Source organism: Microcaecilia unicolor, chromosome 8, assembly GCF_901765095.1.
Source record: "Microcaecilia unicolor chromosome 8, aMicUni1.1, whole genome shotgun sequence".
Classification (NCBI taxonomy): Eukaryota; Metazoa; Chordata; class Amphibia; order Gymnophiona; family Siphonopidae; genus Microcaecilia; species Microcaecilia unicolor.
The window spans coordinates 230414808-230437942 of record NC_044038.1 but is presented as its reverse complement, the minus strand read 5'-3'; the positions used below and the strand labels follow the sequence as shown (position 1 = coordinate 230437942).

Here is a 23135-nt window from a genome sequence, read left to right as displayed (position 1 = left end):
TTAGGCTATCAGATTGTGTACGTACAGGGTCATGAATAGTTCAGGGTCCTTGCACAATATTGCTACTGTACAGGTATAATGGTGGAGGGCTATCACACTAGAGGTCAGCTGGCACCATTTTGATTTCGGTACCTTCTGGGGCTGGAACGAATTGTCTCTGGTGGGTAATAGAATGAGAGTTATCGTCATGATTATTGTTACTCTGTAGAACTGATACTAATAGGCTAGAAGGAGAGTTGTGATCTGGGTTAGCTGAACTAGCAGAAGAAACAGGAGACAACCTCTGCAGGAACTCACAGGCAACACAACAGCAGAGGTGATCTAGGGAAATGAAGACAAGCTAGAGTTTGCCACTAAACTGGGCAATGCCACTGAATATCCAGTCTGACCAGCCATTTTTGAAGTTGGCAGGAGAGGGGCTTCTAAGGGCAGAGTTGGGGATGGATTGGCAACTGTGCATGTGCCGGAAATATTCAATACTGATGCTTACATAATAAGCAGTAGTAGTGATGACCAGCATTGTACACAATATTCAAAGTGCTGTCACACCATGGCGTAATACAAAGGCATTATAACATGCTCGTTTTTATTTTCCTTTCATAATAATTTCCTTTTCTTATAATACCTAACATTCTATTTGCTGTTCTTGCCATCACAGCATACTGAGCAGAAGGTATCAAAGCATCAACCATGACTCTTACATCCTTTCAGTTGCGTTCCTAGGAGGGCTGACACCCGGGGCGGATCGCCGATGCGCCCTCCCCTCGGCGAAAGGACACCCCCAGGCGAAAAGAACCCCCCGGGCGCACGCCGCTGGGGGGGGGGTGCCACGCGCCTGTCTGCCTTCGTTCCTTACCATGGTCCCTCTGCCCCGGAACAGGAAGTAACCTGTTCTGGGTCAGAGGGAGCACAGAACAAATGTAGCGGACATGATCGCGGCACCCCCCCCAGCGGCGTGCACCCGGGGCGGACCGCCCCCACCGCCCCCCCTTAGTATGCCACTGCATCCTTTTCCTGGTCAGTTACTCCTAACGCTGAACCTTGGATCAGATATCTATAGTTCAGGTTCCTCATTCCCACATGCCTTCTGATGACTGGAGTGAAGGTGGGAATGGGGATCAGAGCTGCTTCAGGGGGGAGGGTGGGAGGAGAGATCAGAATTGTTTTGGGAGGCAGATAGGGTGATCAGAGCTCTTCATGTTTCCTGTTACTCAAACACCTATATTGTTAATTGAAAGAAAAATAAATCATCTGTTATGGTCTGTACGAATGGGAAACATATAACTACGAACTTTATATCTTCATTATATAGATGAACCTAAGTACTTACGGGGTTGATAATACTTCAACGACCAGCTGCCCGGTTTTGCTAACATTAAGTGGTAGAAGCTTGCAGTCCCATCTGAGTTCTTCGGTACTCCAACAACAATTGTGTTAAGTACCATCAAGTCTGTGAATTCTACACTGTGTGAAAATACACAAGGATGAGGAGTTACCCATGATTGATTGCGTGGATCTGAGATGCAGACATCTACAATGTATTGTCTATAAGAATTATATGTGTGGTTGTTTCTCCAGGTTTATATACCTATATTTGTGGCAGGGCGTGGTTTTTTTTTAAAAGTTGTGAACTACAAGTACCATGAGGCAATGGGGCATGCAGTCACCAGCATCAAGCTTTAGGAAAGGAGAAGGAAGAAAACCAGCTGTTTTAATCAAGGAGTCCTGTTCCAAAAGACCAGGTGCTATTAGCTCCACGAATTAACTGTCTCTCCTTAAGGGTCCCTTTTAGAAAGGCACGTAGGTGCCTACATGTGTCTGGCTACCAAGTTTCCCTGGCGGTAATTACGAGCATCCTAAACAGCATCAGAAAATAATTTCTATTTTCTACCGCATTGTGCTAACCAGGTGGTAATCAGTAGTGCACACGCTGACAATTACCTCCCAATTCCTGCGTGATACCTTACCATTAAGTCAATGGGTGGCAGTAAGATCTCAGGCTAAAATGGTTTTAATTTTGCCGCATGTACATTTTCGGCTACAAAAAAGGCCTTTTTTTCAGGTGGACCTGCGTGCATCCAATGAACGCCTACACCAGCGCAAGACATTTTTCAGTGTGCCTTAGTAAAAGGATCCCTAGGTGGTAAGAGCAGACCTTAAGGTTTTCTTTTACTTCTTTGGTGAGGAGGGGAAAGATGTAAAGGGAAGAGAGGCAGCATTCCCTGAGTCTAGAGAGAGTCAGAGAAGGAAAGAAGCTGCATTCTCTGGGTCCAGGAGAGTGGAGTTCCAAGGACCTGTGAAGGGGCATAACCGAACGGGGCACCCATGTTTTCCTGAAGGCGTCCTCACAAGACATCCTCAAGAAGGGGCGGGGAAACCTGTATAATCGAAACAAGATGGACGTCCATCTTTCGTTTCGATAATACGGTCGGGGATGCCAAATCTTAACATTTAGGTCGAGCTTAGAGATGGTCGTCCTTAAAGATGGTCGTCCTCGTTTTTCGGCGATAATGGAAACTGTGGATACCCATCTCAAAAACGTCTAAATCCAAGCCATTTGGTCGTGGGAGGCGCCAGCATTCGTAGTGCACTGGTCCCCCTGACATGCCAGGACACCAACCGTGTACCCTAGGGGGCACTGCAGTGGACTTCATATTTTCTCCCAGGTGCATAGCTCCCTTACCTTGGGTGCTGAGCCCCCCCCCCCCCCCAAAACCCCAAAACCCACTCCCCACAACTGTACATAAGTACATAAGTAATGCCATACTGGGAAAAGACCAAGGGTCCATCGAGCCCAGCATCCTGTCCACGACAGTGGCCAATCCAGGCCAAGGGCACCTGGCAAGCTTCCCAAACGTACAAACATTCTATACATGTTATTCCTGGAATTTTGGATTTTTCCAAGTCCGTTTAGTAGCGGTTTATGGACTTGTCCTTTAGGAAACCGTCCAACCCCTTTTTAAACTCTGCTAAGCTAACCGCTTTCACCACTTTCTCCGGCAACGAATTCCAGAGTTTAATTACACGTTGGGTGAAGAAAAATTTTCTCCGATTTGTTTTAAATTTACTACACTGTAGTTTCATCGCATGCCCCCTAGTCCTAGTATTTTTGGAAAGCGTGACAGAAGCTTCACATCCACCTGTTCCACTCCACTCATTATTTTATATACCTCTATCATGTCTCCCCTCAGCCGTCTCTTCTCCAAGCTGTATAGCCCTAGCCTCCTTAGTCTTTCTTCATAAGGAAGTCGTCCCATCCCCGCTATCATTTTAGTCGCCCTTCGCTGCACCTTTTCCAATTCTACTATATCTTTCTTGAGATGCGGCGACCAGAATTGAACACAATACTCAAGGTGCGGTCGCACCATGGAGCGATACAACGGCATTATAACATCCTCACACCTGTTTTCCATACCTTTCCTAATAATACCCAACATTCTATTCGCTTTCTTAGCCACAGCAGCACACTGAGCCGAAGGTTTCAGTGTGTTATCGACGACGACACCCAGATCCCTTTCTTGGTCCGTAACTCCTAACGTGGAACCTTGCATGACGTAACTATAATTCGGGTTCTTTTTTCCCACATGCATCACCTTGCACTTGCTCACATTAAACATCATCTGCCATTTAGCCGCCCAGTCTCCCAGTCTCGTAAGGTCCTCTTGTAATTTTTCACAATCCTGTCGGGATTTAACGACTTTGAATAACTTTGTGTCATCAGCAAATTTAATTACCTCGCTAGTTACTCCCATCTCTAAATCATTTATAAATATATTAAAAAGCAGCGGTCCTAGCACGGACCCCTGAGGAACCCCACTAACTACCCTTCTCCATTGTGAATACTGCCCATTTAACCCCACTCTCTGTTTCCTATCCTTCAACCAGTTTTTAATCCACAATAGGACATTTCCTCCTATCCCATGACCCTCCAATTTCCTCTGTAGCCTTTCATGAGGTACCTTGTCAAACGCCTTTTGAAAATCCAGATACACAATATCAACCGACTCCCCTTTGTCCACATGTTTGTTCACTCCTTCAAAGAATTGAAGTAAATTGGTCAGGCAAGATTTCCCCACACAAAAGCCATGCTGACTTGGTCTCAGTAATCCATGTCCTCGGATGTGCTCTGTAATTTTGTTTTTAATAATAGCCTCTACCATTTTCCCAGGCACCGACGTCAGACTCACCGGTCTATAATTTCCCGGATCTCCCCTGGAGCCTTTTTTAAAAATGGGCGTTACATTGGCCACCTTCCAATCTTCCGGTACCACGCTCGATTTTAAGGATAAGTTGCATATCACTAGCAGTAGCTCCGCAAGCTCGTTTTTCAGTTCTATCAGTACTCTAGGATGAATACCATCCGGTCCAGGAGATTTGCTACTCTTCAGTTTGCCGAACTGCCCCATTACGTCCTCCAGGTTTACCATGAAGTCAGTAAGTTTCTCCGACTCGTCCGCTTGAAATACCATTTCCGACACCGGTATCCCACCCAAATCTTCCTCGGTGAAGACCGAAGCAAAGAATTCATTCAGTCTCTCCGCTACGTCTTTGTCTTCCTTGATCGCCCCTTTTACCCCTCGGTCATCCAGCGGCCCAACCGATTCTTTTGCCGGCTTCCTGCTTTTAATATACCGAAAAAAAATTTTACTATGTTTTTTTGCCTCTAATGCTATCTTTTTTTCATACTCCCTCTTGGCCTTCTTAATCTGCGCCTTGCATTTGCTCTGACACTCCTTATGCTGTTTCTTGTTATTTTCAGACGGTTCCTTCTTCCATTTTCTGAAGGCGTTTCTTTTAGCCCTAATAGCTTCCTTCACCTCACTTTTCAACCAGGCCGGGTGTCTTTTGGACTTCCGTCTTTCTTTTCTAATTCGCGGAATATGTATGGCCTGGGCCTCCAGGATGGCGTCGGTGCCGGGGAAAATGGTAGAGGCTATTATTAAAAACAAAATTACAGAGCACATCCGAGGACATGGATTACTGAGACCAAGTCAGCATGGCTTTTGTGTGGGGAAATCTTGCCTGACCAATTTACTTCAATTCTTTGAAGGAGTGAACAAACATGTGGACAAAGGGGAGTCGGTTGATATTGTGTATCTGGATTTTCAAAAGGCTTTTGACAAGGAACCTCATGAAAGGCTACAGAGGAAATTGGAGGGTCATGGGATAGGAGGAAATGTCCTATTGTGGATTAAAAACTGGTTGAAGGATAGGAAACAGAGAGTGGGGTTAAATGGGCAGTATTCACAATGGAGAAGGGTAGTTAGTGGGGTTCCTCAGGGGTCCGTGCTAGGACCGCTGCTTTTTAATATATTTATAAATGATTTAGAGATGGGAGTAACTAGCGAGGTAATTAAATTTGCTGATGACACAAAGTTATTCAAAGTCGTTAAATCGCGACAGGATTGTGAAAAATTACAAGAGGACCTTACGAGACTGGGAGACTGGGCGGCTAAATGGCAGATGATGTTTAATGTGAGCAAGTGCAAGGTGATGCATGTGGGAAAAAAGAACCCGAATTATAGCTACGTCATGCAAGGTTCCACGTTAGGAGTTACGGACCAAGAAAGGGATCTGGGTGTCGTCGTCGATAACACACTGAAACCTTCTGCTCAGTGTGCTGCTGCGGCTAAGAAAGCGAATAGAATGTTGGGTATTATTAGGAAAGGTATGGAAAACAGGTGTGAGGATGTTATAATGCCATTGTATCGCTCCATGGTGCGACCGCACCTTGAGTATTGTGTTCAATTCTGGTCGCCGCATCTCAAGAAAGATATAGTAGAATTGGAAAAGGTGCAGCGAAGGGCGACTAAAATGATAGCGGGATGGGACGACTTCCCTATGAAGAAAGACTAAGGAGGCTAGGGCTATACAGCTTGGAAAAGAGACGGCTGAGGGGAGACATGATAGAGGTATATAAAATAATGAGTGGAGTGGAACAAAGGATACCCCCTGAAGAAATAAATGCATTCTTCCATCCAGCGTCTTCCCTCTTTCTCTCCCTATCCTTCCGTTTTCCCTCTCTCTCTCCCCATCCTTCCATCTGTTTTCCCTCTCTCTCTCTCCCCATCCTTCCATCTGTTTTTCCCTCTCTCTCTCTCCCCATCCTTCCATCTGTTTTCCCTCTCTCTCCCCATCCTTCCATCTGTTTTTCCCCTCTCTCCCCAATCCTTCCATCTGTTTTTCTCTCTCTCTCTCCCCCCATCCTTCCATCTGTTTTCCCTCTCTCTCCCCAATCCTTCCCTCTGTTGTTTTCCCTCTTTCTCTCTCTCCCCAATCCTTCCCTCTGTTGTTTTCCCTCTTTCTCTCTCTCCCCAATCCTTCCCTCTGTTGTTTTCCCTCTTTCTCTCTCCCCAATCCTTCCCTCTGTTGTTTTCCCTTTTTCTCTCTCTCCCCATCCTTCCATCTGTTTTCCCCTCTCTCCCCAATCCTTCCATCTGTTTTTCCGTCTCTCTCCCCATTCTTCCATCTGTTTTTCCCTCTCTCTCCCCATCCTTCCATCTGTTTCCCTCTCTCTCCCCAATCCTTCTCTCTGTTGTTTTCCCTCTTTCTCTCTCTCCCCATCCTTCCATCTGTTTCCCTCTCTCTCCCCAATCCTTCCCTCTGTTGTTTTCCCTCTTTCTCTCTCTCCCCAATCCTTCCCTCTGTTGTTTTCCCTCTTTCTCTCTCTCCCCAATCCTTCCCTCTGTTGGTTTCCCTCTTTCTCTCTCTCCCCAATCCTTCCCTCTGTTGGTTTCCCTCTCTCTCTCTCTCCCCAATCCTTCCCTCTGTTGTTTTCCCTCTTTCTCCCCAATCCTTCCCTCTGTTGGTTTCCCTCTCCCTGCCAAGTTTCCCGCGAACGGCGCGAAGTCGCGACGCACGCGGCACCAGCCCCTATTTCCGGCCGCCGCTGCAGCTTCTCCTATTGAGCAGCAGCGGCCGCTACACAAAGAAAAAGAAGATTAAAAAAAAAATTGAAACCTGGCTGAAACGCGGCACCCCGGCACTGTAGACAGCCATTAGGCATTGGCTGTTGCCCTGCAGCCGCTCCTCCTCTTGCCTCTACGTCACTGCCCCTGGAGGAAGACCCCGGAGGAGCGCAGTGACGTAGAGGCAAGAGGAGGAGCGGCTGCGGGGCAACAGACAATGCCTAATGGCTGTCTACAGTGCCGGGGTGCCGCGTTTCAGCCAGGTTTGAAGTTTTTTTTAAATCTTTTTCTTTGTGTAGCGGCCGCTGCTGCTCAACAGGAGAAGCAGCAGCGGCTGGAAATGGGGGCTGGCACTGCGTCCGTCACGGGGCGGGAGGAGCAAAAAAAAAGATGCCGGTACGCCGTACCGTTGCGTACCGGCACAAAAAAAGCACTGGGTGTATACGTTGTCATCATGTGTTTCCCGGACAGTGAAAGAAAAGATTTGGAGACGAGAGTTCATAGATATATTTTCTCTTCTATTACGAGAGGAGGGAGATGAGAATACTACTTTGAAAGAAAAGTTTAACCTTTTATTAGAAAGGGAAAAGAAACCCAAAATATTTAGGTCTATTGCCAATTGGACATCGGCATTTCATATCTATATGACTGTGATAATTGAACGCAAGCCGGACATAAGTCCCTATTTACTGAGATATATGGATTCCATTATCCGAGCTCATAGGCGTTATGGGGGATGGTCTTGGCTAAACTATGACATCAAGTTTAGGAAAAGCATGGCAGATAATCCAGATATCTCCTGGAAGCATATGGTGGTGGATCTGTGGTTGGCCGAAATGTCTGTGCACAGGCTGTTCGTACAGGATAGAGGGTGGAATTACATGGAGGGTACGGGGTTTCGTCAGGTGCAGTCCTTTGAGTCCGGGCCGGCATTTTAAAGACAGTTTGGGGCGCCGGCAGGAAAGAGAATATGTAGACCGTTCAACAATGGGCATTGCACGTGGCACCCATGTAAATTCAGGCATGCATGTGCAGTGTGTGGGGGATGGGTATACAGCTGGGAAATTTAGGCAACAAAGAGATAGGAAGCAGCAGCCAGGGTACTCGAGTCAACAGCCGGGGTACTCTGGTCAGTCACTGAGGACAACTGGCTCCACCAATTAGGTTGGGAAACATGCGGTTATGGCTCGCATGATACCCAGATAGAGCGAGTGCAGATGCCATAGCATCAGGCTTTGCAAAGGGTTATTTAATTCCATACCAGGGCCAGAGAGTGCAGTCATCCCATTATCCCAAGAATGCTTTATCAATCCATAAGCATCATCAGGTAGCGGTGGATAAAATACAGAAGGAGTTGCTTTTAGGTAGGGTAGCAGGGTCGTTCCAGGAGCAGGCATTTAAAGCCATGTTAGTTTTGCCGATTGGGATTATCCCAAAGAAAGAACCAGGGAAGTTTCAGTTAATCCATAATTTATCATATCCTATAGGGCATTCGGTGAATGATTTTATTGATCCCCTCTGTTGTTCTGTTCCTTCTGCTTCAGTCGACCAGGCAATAAAAGTAATCAGGGGTCATGGCGATCAGGCTTATTTAGCCACGGCAGATGTCGAGTCGGCTTTTAGATTGCTACCAGTGCATCCAGACTCTTTTCCTCTGCTGGGCTTCCGGTTCGATGAACACTTCTACTTGGACAGGTATGTCCCGATGGGCTGTTCAATTTCATGCTCGTATTTTGAGCAATTTAGTTCTTTTGTGCATTGGGTGGTGGAGCAAGTGGCCCCGGCAGGGGCCTTGGTTCATTATCTAGACGATTTCTTGTTTGTAGGTAGAGATGCGAGGGAATGCGCGGCTATGCTGACAACTTTTCAGCAAGTGGCGAATCATTTTGGGATGCCCTTGGCACTTATTTGCTAAACCCGGTCCCCAGATATGGAAAGCATCCATTATCGGGAACAACTCCAAAAAGGTTATGTCCCATACAATCCCTGCCTGAATCCAAGATCCCACCACGCACCCTGAAAATAAATACCAAAACCTTCACCACCCGCAGCATCCGTAAACAATTGTAAGTCGTCATTGGACTGTGGTATGTCATGCCAGAAGGCCCGCCCATTAAACTGAACTAAAAATGTGCCCCAGGTAAACAAAACATCATAGGAGATGCGCTTTCTCGATTTAAGTTCGCAGATTTCAGATCCAGGGTGCCACTGGCAGACGACAGGCCGACACCAGTACCAGACAACGTGTGGACATGTGGCCCCGAGAGGTTTGGGAGTTGACTTTGCAGTCGTCTGACGCGACGAGGAAGAGATATACATCGTCGTTTCTGTGTTATATTCAGCATATGATGGATCAGGGTTGTGGGAATGTGTTCACGACAGACGCATTGGTGCAATTTATTGTAGCGGCTCGGCGGGAGGGTCGAAGTAGAGCACAAGTAGCCATTACAATAGCGAGTATTAATTTTTTCTCTAAATTCCTGGGTCTGGTGAATCCCACCAAGGCGTTCGTGGTGGCAAGAATGATGAAGGGTTGGACCAGGGTGGTAGGCTCTACTGGGGATAATCGCCACCCTATTATGCACAACAAACTGCTGGCATTATTCGCAGCCCTGGAACAGGTTTGTGACACGCCATTCGAGGTCAGGCTCTTCCGGAGTGCCTTTGCATTGGTGTTCCATGGCGCCCTCAGGGTTAGTGAACTGGTGGCGGTCTAAGTTAGCAGGGACTGATAGGGGTTTGTTGCTGTGGGATGTGACCACCACACAGTCGGGTATTGACTTACTCATACGCAGATCAAAAACTGACCAGTTGGCTAGAGGTACACACATATGGCTTAATATGCGGCCGGCCGATAGAGCCTGTCCGATATACAATCTTAATGAGTATTTAGAGGTCAGGCCAACAGGGGGGCTGTGGCTGCTGCTACATGCCAATGCGTCACCATTAACTCATTTTCAATTTATTAAGGTGTTGCACCTTTGTGTTAAAAGGGTGGGTTTGCAATCCACGAGATTTAGTTCTCATTCGTTCAGGATTGGGGCGGCTACTGCGGCGACCGTTCAAGGAGTCCCGAACGAGGGGATTAAACAGTTGGGCCGGTGGGGGTCTAATGTGTACGAGCGATACATTCGGGCCTCCACGGTCATAACCAAGGTGTTTGAAGGATCGCCCTTGCTGTTTTTGGTTTTAGTTCTCTATTTTAACTCACTGTTAATGGCATAACTGGATAACATGTTGCTTCACATGTGACTTGCAGGTGGCCCGGAGGAGCAGCAGAGGATATGGATCTGTGGTCACTCATATGTGTATTGGGCAAATAAGAGGGCAGCTGTCAGTCCCAGTGGGGTGAATTTGGGTTTTCAGGTGGGCAAAGTGGCTGTCCGATTGTTGGGCAAGAGAGGGATGAGGTGGGCCCAATTGTTGCCGACCATTGCGTGGGAGTTACGGGCCTCACGTGCACCGCAGGTTCTTATAATCCATTTGGGAGTTAATGATTTAGCTGGGATGAACAGTGTGTTATTGGTGAAGACTATCCAAAATGATTTCTTACAATTGGCATGTTGGTTGCCTCGGACCAGATTGGCCTGGTCTAATATTATTCCTAGGCAGGTTTGGAGGTGAGAAAGGTCTCATAAAGCAATAGATAACATGCGGAAAAAGATTAATAATTGGATGGCAAAATTTATGGGGGTGGTGCATGGTCAGGCGATTACACACGATTTGTTAACAGAATCGTGTGATGGATTGTATAGATTGGATGGGACCCATTTGTCAGAAGTAGGGCTGGATATCTTCAATTCAGATATACAGGATTATATAGAAGCCATAACTTTAGGGGTTGGTCGCAGCCAGGGGTGGGGGAGCCCACGGCAAACAAGGTGTCGTTGCCGTGGGCAGTGGCGTAAGCTACAAAAGTTATGTAACGACAGCGCCGGGTACGCAGCACCTTAGCGGATAACATTGCAAAGTGATTTAGTACATGCGTGTTAAAAGAGCTGTTGAAAGTTGCAATACGAAGCAAATTGTATGCTTGGCTCCTGGCTTGGACGACCAGGGGGCCAAGAGCTTTGGTTTAATGTGGTAGGTGCATCCTTATACGGGATGCATCAAAGTGACATTGTGTGCTATAACAGACAGCACTGAGGGGGGACGGGGTGCTTGGACGGCACAGCCTGTGGTAACGGTTATGTTTACCAGTGGGTTTGGATTATGTTATGTGTTTTATGGTAAAATGCAAAGTTGAAGGCTTGGCTGCGGCCTAAATAAAATTCCACATTCGTCAAAGAAAATGGCTTCTGGTGTAGTTCTGGATATGGAAGTAGGTATGTCTGAGTGAGTGCCAAATGCCCGAGTTGTGATAGGGGCTTGAGCTATATTTTGATAGTTCTGAACATGTCAGCTGCTTTTAATACATTTCATCACAGATTGCTGCTGGGACGCCTAAAAGAACTGGGGTTAGGGGGAAGGTCCTTTGGTGGTTTTGTTCCTTTTCCAGTAGTCAATTCAGTTGCAAATAAGTCTATATCTAGCTGGTTGGACTCAGTCAAGAGTGCCTCAGGGTTCTGCTGTATCACCCGTTGTGTTTAACATCTACATGTTACCACTATGTAAACTTTTGAAAGGGCTAAGAGTATCTTATCGACTTTATGCCGATGACATCCAATTCTTTTTTTCCTATTGAAAAATCTGTCATAAAAGTGTTTCATTGCCTACGTCTTTATTTGTCAACAATAAAGAGCTAGATGTCTGCCAAAAGATTAAAGTTTAATAGGGCTAAGACTCAAGTTATGATTCTTTCCTAAGTATTTTGATTTAGAAGATTCTTAAATTGAAATCAAACATGAGATGTAATACCTTGGGTAACTTCTGGATTCCGCTTTGCCTTTCTTACCCCATGTACAGAACGTACTCAGGTGTATCTTCTTTAAACTGAAACTTTTAAGTAGATTTAGGACTTATCTATTAGAGGATAATTTTAGCTTGCTTATTTTTGCTCATATCACTCCTCTGCCTGACTATTGTGATGCATTACTTATGGAAGCTTCTGGAACCTTGTTCCATCCGCTTCAGTTGGCACAAACTGCTTTGGCAAGAATAGTGACCAGAACAGCCAGATAGAACCATATTACCCCATTTCTTAGGAACCTCCATTAAATACCTATTAATTGGTGTTCTCAATTTAAGATTTTAGTATTAATCTGTAAATGTTTGAACAATGAAGCCCCAGTCTGCTTGGCTACACAATTACAAATATACAGTCCATAAAGGTCCCTTTGATCTGATAATAAGCATCTGCTGGACGTACCCACGGTGAAACATATATGATTGGAAGAGAATAGATCAAGAATGTTTTACATAGAAGGTACTAGGTTATGGAATCATCTTCCTGCCCAAATACAGGAAAAGTGTTAAGGCATTCCTATTTAGGAAGGCATTCGATACTGAACTGGAGATTTGAGGATGTTTTTGGTTTATCTGTGACTTGTGTCTGTTATGCTGGAAAAGCAGTATTGTTAAGATTTGTTTTAGTGTGTTTGTGATGCCTGTTAAAGGCATAGAATGTTGGTTAGTGCGTTATAGAAACTGTGTAATAAATAAATAAATATGTCATGTGTCCCACGGCATCTACAGGATGAGAAAAAAAAAGTAACACCTGGAGTATTTTTTTTCTTCCTTTGCTGTTTTCTCAGCAACTGCTTGGAATTTCAATGTGAAATTTTACAGCTGTATTTACTTTTGCAATCTACATTCATGTGCTAATTAGATTGCAATTATCTTTTAACATGGCAAAGTTACAGACTTTTTAGCTTGACCACCTAGAGATTTTCACATCTTCAAAAACGTATACACTATAAAACTACCATTATAGGGAGGAAAAACAGGGTACCAACTTACTCTTAAAGATGTCACAGTTAAGTAGACATTTGATAATATGATAATTTACAGATAATTTCTTTTAAAAGCATTTCAGATCAGAACGGCAATCATTTACAAGGTGTCAGTAGCGGACAAAGTGAGAATCCAGACACTGCATGAGCAAGTTTTGGAGCAAAGGCAACAATGACTGCGTAAAATCTGAAGTACAGGAAGCTCAGTACTGTGAAAAAAATTAGTGACTGCAAAATTGTGTCATATCGTTAATTTTTAGCTCCAATGCTTTTATTGCGCCAAAATCGCTAGGTAATAATGCTAAATTGTTGGTAACATCAACATAGCTTAAGATAATTAAATTTTGTCTAACAGTAATATGGAAATATGATGATTAACTAAGTACATAACATTTCTTGTTGAAATTCAAATCGACTTCTAAGAAAACATCAAAAATATGCAGGGGGTTACTTGAAATGCAAGTCATTCAATATTAAACCCAGAATAATCTTTCATAGTGTGCGCTGCTTATTATAATCTAAAATAACCAAACATGTTTTATACACTGACTGCATGATCAATACTTGTGCAAAAATCTTGATAGTGTTGTAGAAGTTTCACTCACAATACTAAGCGAACTGGGCGACCAGGCACAACGAGAGAGTCAATCTTAATATTTTCCAATTCCAAGTTGAGAATATCCAAGTTATTCATAAAAACTACAAAAAAGTCAACAGATTAAGTATACAGTTTAGGATAATAGACCAAAGCAAAAAATACATATATTTTTTAGAAATATAACAAAAGAGTCACTTCTGAGGACATCAACACAACATGCAAAACAACTCAGGTTTTTCTGAAACTCCAGTGGCTACTGGAACTCTGCACTGCTTAAAGGACAAGAAATTTTGGAGTAAATATTGATCTTGAGATGTTCCTGCCTGCTTAAACCCCGATCAGTGGATGTCCCAGGATATTGAGTGACACCCACACAGGGCCACTGACTATTCCCTCTAATCGCCATAGCACTGGGTGGTCCATGGGCAGAGACAGGCAGGATTTGGCACCCCCCCGCTGGCAGGACTGTAGGTGGAGGACTCCCACACAGCTTAGAGAGAACAGAGATCTCTGATCACTGAATGTTAGCTCTGATCATTGCAGCAGTCTCCAGTTAGTGACAGAGTGGTTCAGGATGGAGTTGGGGCTGAGCGAAACGTTATCCTGGCACAGCTAATATTCACTACCGGCACCTGGATACATCTCTGGCGCACATAGCAGGTGCACATCAAGTGGCTTTCTACCCGTGTAGGTCAATGGCTGGAGGTAAGGTCTCAGACCCAAAATGGACATGTGCCAATTTTGATTTTTCCGCACGTCCATTTTCGGCAAAAATTTAAAAAGGCCTTTTTTTACAGGCACGCTGAAAGATGAATCTGCGTGCACCCAAAACACACGTCTACACTACCGCAGTTCATATTTCAGCGCACTCTAGTAAAAGGACCCCTTAACCTTCCATTGCCCTGGGTACAACAGTAGAACAAAGTACTACTTAGATTGTGAGCCCACTAGGGACAAATCCAGTACCTGTGAAATGAAACTTTAAACCACTTAGGTTTAAGCAGTATATAAATATCTGAATGAATGAATTTACACACATAACTGGCATGTATTAATTTATTATTAAGACTGAGCTTCTAATCTTCCCACCTAAACCAACCTCTCCTCTTCCCCCATTCTCTATTTCTGTGAATAACACTCTCATCAGCTCCTAACCTTGGGGTCATATTCGACTCCTCCCTCTCCTCTGAACATATTCAGCAGACTGCTAAAACCTGTTGTTTCTTTCCTTTCTGAACACGCTACCAGAAACCTGATCCACACTCTTATCACCTCTCGCAACTTGCTTCTCACAGGTCTCCCACTTAGCCATCTCTCTCCTCTTCAATCTGTTCAAAATTCTGCTGCACGACTTATATTCCACCAGTGTCGCTATGCTCATATTAGCCCTCTCCTCAAGTCACTTCACTGGCTCCCTATCCATTTCCGCATACAGTTCAAACTCCTCTTATTGACTTACAAGTGCATTCACTCTGTACCTCCTCAGTACCTCTCCATTCTAATCTCTCCCTACACTCCTCCCTGGGAACTCCGTTCACTGGATAAATCTCTCTTATCTGCACCCTTCTCCTCCACCGCTAACTCCAGACTCTGTTCCTTTTATCATGCTGCACCATATGCCTGGAATAGACTTCCTGAGCCGGTACGTCAAGCTCCATCTCTGGCCGTCTTCAAATCTAGGCTAAAAGACCACCTTTTTGATGCTGCTTTTAACTCCTAACCCTTACTCACTTGTTCAGAACCATTATTTTATCATCCTCACTTTAATATTCCCTTATCTCTTGTTTGTCCTGTTTGTCTGTTCTAATTAGATTGTAAGTTCAGTCGAGTGGGGACTGTCTGTTATATGTTCAGTGTACAGCTCTGTGTATGTCTAGTAGCATTATAGAAATGACTAGTAAAAAAGTCCTGTTTCTGACACCAATAAAACGGGTGCTAGCAAGGTTTTCCTCAGAGTGTGTATGTTTAAGAGAGTGTATGTGAGAGTGACTGTGTGTGAGAGAGTGAATGTGTGAGTGTGTGTGAGAGAGAGAGTGAGTCTGGGTGCGAGTGTGTCTGTGAGAGTGTGTGTGTGTGTGTGCAAGTGCGTATGTGAGACACAGTGTGAGAGAGAGAGTGTGTTTCATACAGATACAGTGTGTGCGAGAGAGAGAGAGAGAGAGAGTGTGTGTGAGACACATACTCTCTAAGAGACTGAGTGTATGAGACCAAGAGAGAGTGTGAGTGACTGTGTGACACATAGAGAGTGAATGTGATACAGTGTCAGACATAGAGTTTGTGAGAGACAGTGTGTGAGAGTGAGAGAGAGAAAGACATTGACTGTGAGAGAGAGAGAGAGAGAGTGTATGTGTGTGACAGAGATACCTCCCCCCTCTCTGGTGTCAGGCCCCCCTCCATCCCTCTCTCTGGTGTCAGTCCCCCTCCCCTCTCTCTCTCTGGTGTCTGAGCGTTACTGTGCAGGACGCTGAGCTGTGGCTGTGCTTCAAGGAACTGACCAATCCTATTTAATAGAATGCACCTCCAACATTCTGAAGCCGAGAAACCTCATGTGGTTGGTCACTTCTGCTTGTGACGAACCCGGAAGTACGTGATGTCAATTCAGGAGATGGATACAGAGAGCAGGAATGCCTCAGCCATGCAGTCAGCTTCAGAATGATAGAGGTGTGTTTTATTATATAGGATAAGAAGTAGTAGTAGTCTTTGGGATTCCGGAATCTTGCTACTCTTTGGGATTCTGCATGGAATCTTACTCTTTGACCTTATCCCTTATTTGTCCTGTTTGACTGTCTTGATTAGATTGCAAGCTCTGTCGAGCAGGGACTGTCTCTTCATGTTCAAGTGTACAGTGCTGCGTACGTCTAGTAGCGCTATAGAAATTATAAGTAGTAGTAGTAGTAGAAGGTGGTTTACAGATTATATAATCAAGGAAAAGGACTACAGTATAAAAATTGGAAGAAGCCATTCAACATGTAAAACAAACATCTATGAGTAATGTACATCCTAAGTTATTTTACAATAAAAATTTGTATCTTGGAAATTCTTGGACTATCAGTTTTTTGTTTTTGTTTGTTTTGGTTGTTCCCACTGAGGGGCACTTTTACTAAGTTGCGTAGGTGCCTACGTGTGACCAACACACAGCAATTTGCAATTACCACGACAAGGTTCAAAATTCTTTCACGACAATTTTCAAAAGATAAACCTTGAATTCTCTACCTCGCCACCTCTCCCTCCACTAGTCTGTTCCCCTCTCTCTCCTTCCCCTCATTCCTTTTCCTCCTTTCCTGAAGTTACTATTGAGGAAACTACACTTCTCCTTTCTTCCTCAAAATGTACCACCTGTTCCTCTGATCCCATTCCCACCCACCTTCTTAATGCCATCTCTCCTGCTCTTATTCCTCTTATCTGTCACATTCTCAACCTCTCACTTTCCACTGCGACTGTCCCTACTGCCTTTAAACATGCTGTGGTCACACCTCTCCTTAAGAAGCCTTCACTCGACCCTACTTGTCCCTCTAATTACTGACCCATATCCCTCCTCCCTTTTCTCTCCAAATTACTTGAGCGTGCTGTTCACCACCACTGCCTTGATTTTCTCTCCTCACATGCTATTCTTGACCCACTACAATCTGGTTTTCGCCCTCTCCACTCAACTGAAACTGCGCTTAATAAGGTCTCCAATGACCTATTACTGGCTAAATCCAGAGGTCTCTATTCCATCCTCATTCTTCTTGATCTTTCTGCCGCTTTTGACACTGTCGATCACAGCATACTCCTCGATACCCTGTCCTTTCCTGGTTCTTTTCCTACCTCTCCCGCCGCACCTTCAGTGTTCACTCTGGTGCAGGGGCTTAGCCAGACACCCAATTTTGGGTGGGCCTGGGCCCAAGATGGGTGGGCAAAAAACTCTGCCTTGTCCCACAAATGATTTGGTCTCTTCCTCTCTCGCCTGCATGTCATAGGTTCTCTCAAACATCCCCCCTCCCCTGCATACTACTACTACTACTATTTAGCATTTCTATAGCGCTACAAGGCATACGCAGCGCTGCACAAACATAAAAGAAAGACAGTCCCTGCTCAAAGAGCTTACAATCTAATAGACAAAAAATAAATAAAGTAAGCAAATCAAATCAATTAATGTGAACGGGAAGGAAGGGAGGAGGGTAGGTGGAGGCGAGTGGTTACAAGTGGTTACGAGTCAAAAGCAATGTTAAAGAGGTGGGCTTTCAGTCTAGATTTAAAGGTGGCCAAGGATGGGGCAAGACGTAGGGGCTCAGGAAGTTTAGTAGAAGAAGTTTGAACAGGATGCGAAAACGGATAGGGTGCCAGTGAAGGGTCTTGAGGAGAGGGGTAGTATGAGTAAAGCGACCCTGGCGGAAGATGAGATGGGCAGCAGAGTTTTGAACCGACTGGAGAGGGGAGAGGTGACTAAGTGGGAGGCCAGCAAGAAGCAGATTGCAGTAGTCTAAACGAGAGGTGACAAGGGTGTGGATGAGGGTTTTGGTAGAGTGCTCAGAAAGAAAGGGGCGGATTTTACGGATGTTGTAAAGAAAGAAACGACAGGTCTTGGCAATCTGCTGGATATGAGCAGAGAAGGAGAGAGAAGAGTCAAAGATGACCCCAAGGTTTCAAGCTGAGGAGACAGGGAGAATGAGAGAGCCATCAACAGAAATAGAAAACGGGGGGAGCGGGGAGGTGAGTTTGGGGGGAAAATGAGAAGCTCGGTTTTGATCATATTTAATTTCAGGTGGCGTTGAGACATCCAGACAGCAATGTCAGACAAGCATGCTGAAACTTTGGTTTGGATGCAAGGTGAGATATCAGGGGTAGAAAGGTAGATTTGGGAGTCATCAGCATAGAGATGGTAGACCCTCAGCATAGAGATCAGGCGACCCTCAGGGGGAGGAATGCTGGCTTCGGCCTAACCCCTAGTAAGCCTTTCCTCAGCTGAGAGGTGCCCAGCTCTACCACCGGCTGCCTTTCAGGTGCTGTGGAGGACTTGCAGCTCATCTGCATATCCTTACAGCCTTCTCCGGGGTGACACCCAGGTCCACTCTGATCCACTCAGGGCCTCCGCTCTAGGTGCCGCGCACCGGAGCATTTTTCACTTTACATCTAATCTTCTTCCCAGTTGCTAAAGTACCTCAGTCATTTATGGCCCCTATTCACATTCTCTTCCTAGCCCTGTCCCTTCCTAATCTTTTCCCTCACCCCCTACCTCTCTCCCCTACAGGAACTACTACTACTAGTCATTTCTATAATGCTACTAGACCAAAACCGAGCTTCTCATTTTTTCCCCCAAACCCACCTCCCCGCTCCCCCTGTTTTCTATTTCTGTTGATGGCTCTCTCATTCTCCCTGTCTCCTCAGCTCGAAACCTTGGGGGTCATCTTTGACTCCTCGCTCTCCTTCTCTACTCATATCCAGCAGATTGCCAAAACCTGTCGTTTCTTTACAACATCCATGTAATCCGCCCCTTTCTTTCCGAGCACTCTACCAAAACCCTCATCCACACCCTTGTCACCTCTCGTTTAGACTACTGCAATCTGCTTCTTGCTGGCCTCCCACTTAGTCACCTCTCCCCTCTCTAGTCGGTTCAAAACTCTGCTGCCTGTCTCGTCTTCTGCCAGGGTCGCTTTACTCATACTACCCCTCTCCTCAGGTCGTTTCACTGGCTCCCTATCCGTTTTCGCATCCTGTTCAAACTTCTTCTACTAACCTATAAATGTACTCACTCTGCTGCTCCCCAGTATCTCTCCACTCTCGTCCTTCCCTACACCCCTTCCCGTGCACTCCGTTCCATGGATAAATCCTTCTTATCGGTTCCCTTCTCCACTACTGCCAACTCCAGACTTCGCGCCTTCTGTCTCGCTGCACCCTACACTTGGAATAGACTTCCTGAGCCCCTACGTCTTGCCCCATCCTTGACCATCTTTAAATCTAGATTGAAAGCCCAGCTGTTTAACATTGCTTTTGACTTGTAACCACTCACCTCCACCTACCCTCCTCTCCTCTTTCCTCTACACATTAATTGATTTGCTTGCTTTATTTTTTTGTCTATTAGATTGTAAGCTCTTTGAGCAGGGACTGTCTTTCTTCTCCTATGTTTGTGCAGCGCTGCGTACGCTTTGTAGCGCTATAAAAATGCTAAATAGTAGTAGTAGTAGTAGTACCACCCAGCTACAGCATGAACCAAGTGGTAATTTGTTTTTTTAATGGTAATTGTTATTTTACGCGTTTAGATGATCACCGCATGGTTAACGCGTGAGACCTTACCGGTAAGTCAATGGGTGGCGGTAAGGTCTCAGACCCAAAATGGATGTGCGCCAATTTTTATTTTGCCCAATGCCCATTTTTGGCAAAAAATTAGAAAATGGCCTTTTTTACAGGTGCGCTGAAAAATGGATCTGCATGAATTTCTTTCTTTCTTTCTTTCTTTCTTTCTTTCGTTCTTTCTTTCTTTCTTTCTTTAATACTTACAGTCTTCCACTTTTTTCGCATCACATTCACCTTTCACAGGAGCAGGAGCAGATAAAGCAAACAGACCCAAGAAAATGGCCAAACTCCACATTTTCAACATCTTTAGTTTTAGTTTCTGGACACTGCAGCAGCCTGTTGGAGATAAGGAGGGGGGGGGGGGGGACCTATAAAAATGTATTAAGCTAACATCATAGGATTGCCAGCTGGTTCCAGATTTTCATAACAACCTCATCTAGAATATTAACAGGGAATAGAGAGCTACAAGTATATACTGGTAACAGAGTAAAACCAGGACTAGTGATGGAGAGAAACCAAAAGTCACGTAAAATGATATGAAACATTATGGGGGTCTTTACTAAGGCACTCTCATGTTTTTGACACGCGCTAAAATTGGGCGTGCGCTAAACGTTAGAGACACCCATAGGAATGCATTGCTGTCTCTAATGTTTAGCCAGCACCTATTTTTAGCGCATGCTAAAAACATGAACACGCCTTAGTAAAAGACCTCCAAATATTTTAGCTGCCCCTTCTTAGTACCAAGTACGTCAGAAGACACAAGAATTTTGAAACTTTTGAAAGGGATTAAAGAGATGGATTATAAATGGAAAATCTAAAATAATTATTTTCACAATCTCATTTCATTCTAGTTTTAGCAGATTCATTAAAACAGTATTTGAACATAGCCGATGCCAAGTCAGCCATCAATAAACTGTTTGGCTCAAATATTTTGAGCAAAATGTTCTGCATCTTCTCTCCCTTTCTATCAGGTGCCAAGATCTCTGAGTTCTTGAACATCCCATCCCTAAAGGCGATGACTGAAAATTTACAAAAGTGAATTATTTTTTCAGATCTGCAAAGTATAGCTCTGATATCTACCTTATAACTGCCAAATAATGTCTCACCACCTTGCAAAGCCCCCTGTATCAAAGCAGCTTCTTTCATACATACCTCTATCAATTTTTGCTCACTGAGGGATGAATTCTGCGTACCAATCTCAATTTGGTGTTTAAGGTTCCCTGCAGGGCTTTTTATACTTTAGCAAGACTGATGAAACCAGGAAGCTTGCCACGTCAATGCAATATCACTCTCAATTGCGTACTGTAATCCTTTTTGTCCTCTATGTGGGGCAGACAACCTTCACAGCTCTGTCCTCCTGGGCTAGAGCTTCTCTCTTTCACATAATCCAAAAGTCAACACCAAACTTCCTTCAAAATCCACAGTCTTTAATTTAGAGACAGTTTACATAAACCTCTCAACAGTCCAAAATATAGCTTACAGTTCATTGTATAGTTCTCCTTGAGAAGAAAAAAAAAAAGGCTTTCAGACCTTTTCTTCATCGACACAGTTGAAGTCTCTTTAAGCATAGTCCATACAAAAAAAAAAAACAGCCAAGAAAAAGAAAAATCACCTGCTCAGAGGCGTAGCCAGGTTTTGATCTCAGGGGGAGCAGACTTTTATAAAATAGGCGCCGGTTGGTGTCAGCTGCACAGCAGTGTCTGTGTTGTTGCTCAGGGGCTGTAGCGGGCACTGATTAATACAGGTTGGCTCTGTTGCGTCCTGCCTACAAGGAAACAGTAAGTTACATCAAGGGGCAGGACGCAGAAGAGATCCCTGGACTGGCCAGAGCAGGCAACCTGTCTTCTTAACTACAAAGTAAAAATATTCAAATCGTGACCATCACCTCAGGAATAACACACACATTCCTTCCACTGCTAGACACCTTGTTTAAATCAGATGGGCGTTTATGTGGTGATTCTACAGGATGTGAAGAACACTAGTCCTGAGCCTACTTTCAAATAGGGCTAGACATTTTGTGAAATAACACAAACCCCTGCAAAAAGACACCCAAAACCTATACTGAAAACTTACCACACCATAACAGCCCTAATCCACCTACAAAAAGACAGTGCTATAAATATTACAGTGGGACCTAGAGAAGTGTTTCCCTAGGTGGTCCTGGAGTACCCCCTTGCCATTCAGGTTTTCAGGCTATCCACAATGAATCTGCATGAAAAAGATTTGCATGTAATGGAGGCAGTATATACAAATCAATGTCATGCATATTTATTGTGGATAGCCTGAAAACCTGACTGGCAAGGGGGTACTCCAGGACCAACTTGGGAAACATACTCTAGAACACAAAACTTACCACACTATAACAGCCCTAACCCACCTATGAACAGACAGTGCTATATATATTACACTGGGCTCTACAGCACCAGTTAACCTACTATTGGGAAACTGGAACAAACTGCACTGTTACACATTCCTACACAGATGCTACGTGCTCGCAGAATCCTTCACCTCAGGCACACATGCAGAACATGGACAGACCCTCATCTATATATCATAAGAGTAGTCATACTGGGTCAGACCAATGGTCCATCTAGCCGAGTATCCTGTTTCCAACAGTGGCCAACCCAGGTCAGAAGCACCTGGCAGAAACCCAAACTGTGACAATATTCCAATCTAATACAGAATAGGGAGCCATAAAAAAAACCCAAAACAAAAGAAACCACCAACAAGAAGAAAAATTGAAATAGAGAACCCTCTCCTCTCTGCCCAATGAAGCCAGACTCTATAAATAGTGCAATACTGATTAAAAAAAGAAACAAAAAAGAAACAAATGCATTTTCTCCTGTACTTTGCAAAATAAAAAATACAAAAAATGTACATTTTACAAAGCAGGTACATCTCAGTCCTTACAAAGTATTAAATAAAAATATTTTTTCTACCTTTGTTGTCTGGGAATTTGGCTGGTCCCAGTCTTTTTTTCCATGTTCCATGAGTCAGCCTTACAAATTCTTTTCCAGGTTGGCCTTTCCATTTCTTCTCTCGCCTCTTGTCTTTTTCTTTTCCTTCTCTACATCTGTTAGGCACTGATCTTTCGTTTTATGTCCCCACTATCAAATAGCTGTGTATAGAGCTGCCGAGTGATCCAGAAAATGCACCCGGACCCCTGCAGGGTTGCGAATTTGAAGGTATCGGAGATGTGCATTTTCAAATACTATCATATTCTTAATATCAAATTGAAAATAAAATACCTTTTTCTACTGTTTTCCACTCTGTGACCCTACCTCCTCCCCCTTTCCAGTAGTGCCTTCTCTGTGTCCCTATTGCCTCCCCTTTCCAGTAATGCCCTGTGTCCCTATCTCCTTCCCCCTTTTCTAGTAGTGCCCCTGTGTCCCTATCCCCCTCCTTTTCAGTAGAGCACCTATCTCCCCCTTTTCAGTAGTGCCCCTGTGTCCCCATTTCTTCTTT

General features: G+C 44.6%; 1 protein-coding gene and 1 long non-coding RNA gene across 2 annotated transcripts in view; both read right to left on the bottom strand.

Moving 5' to 3' along the window:
- LOC115475486 overlaps nucleotides 1–23135 on the bottom strand; it is a 406432-nt gene that overhangs the window by 30277 nt on the left and 353020 nt on the right. The window lies entirely within an intron of this gene.
- Nucleotides 13428–21142, bottom strand: LOC115475490. Its single transcript, XR_003943043.1, has 3 exons — nucleotides 20823–21142; nucleotides 19875–20006; nucleotides 13428–13498 (listed from the first exon to the last, which is right to left on the bottom strand). It is a non-coding gene; the product is annotated as an uncharacterized LOC115475490 (long non-coding RNA).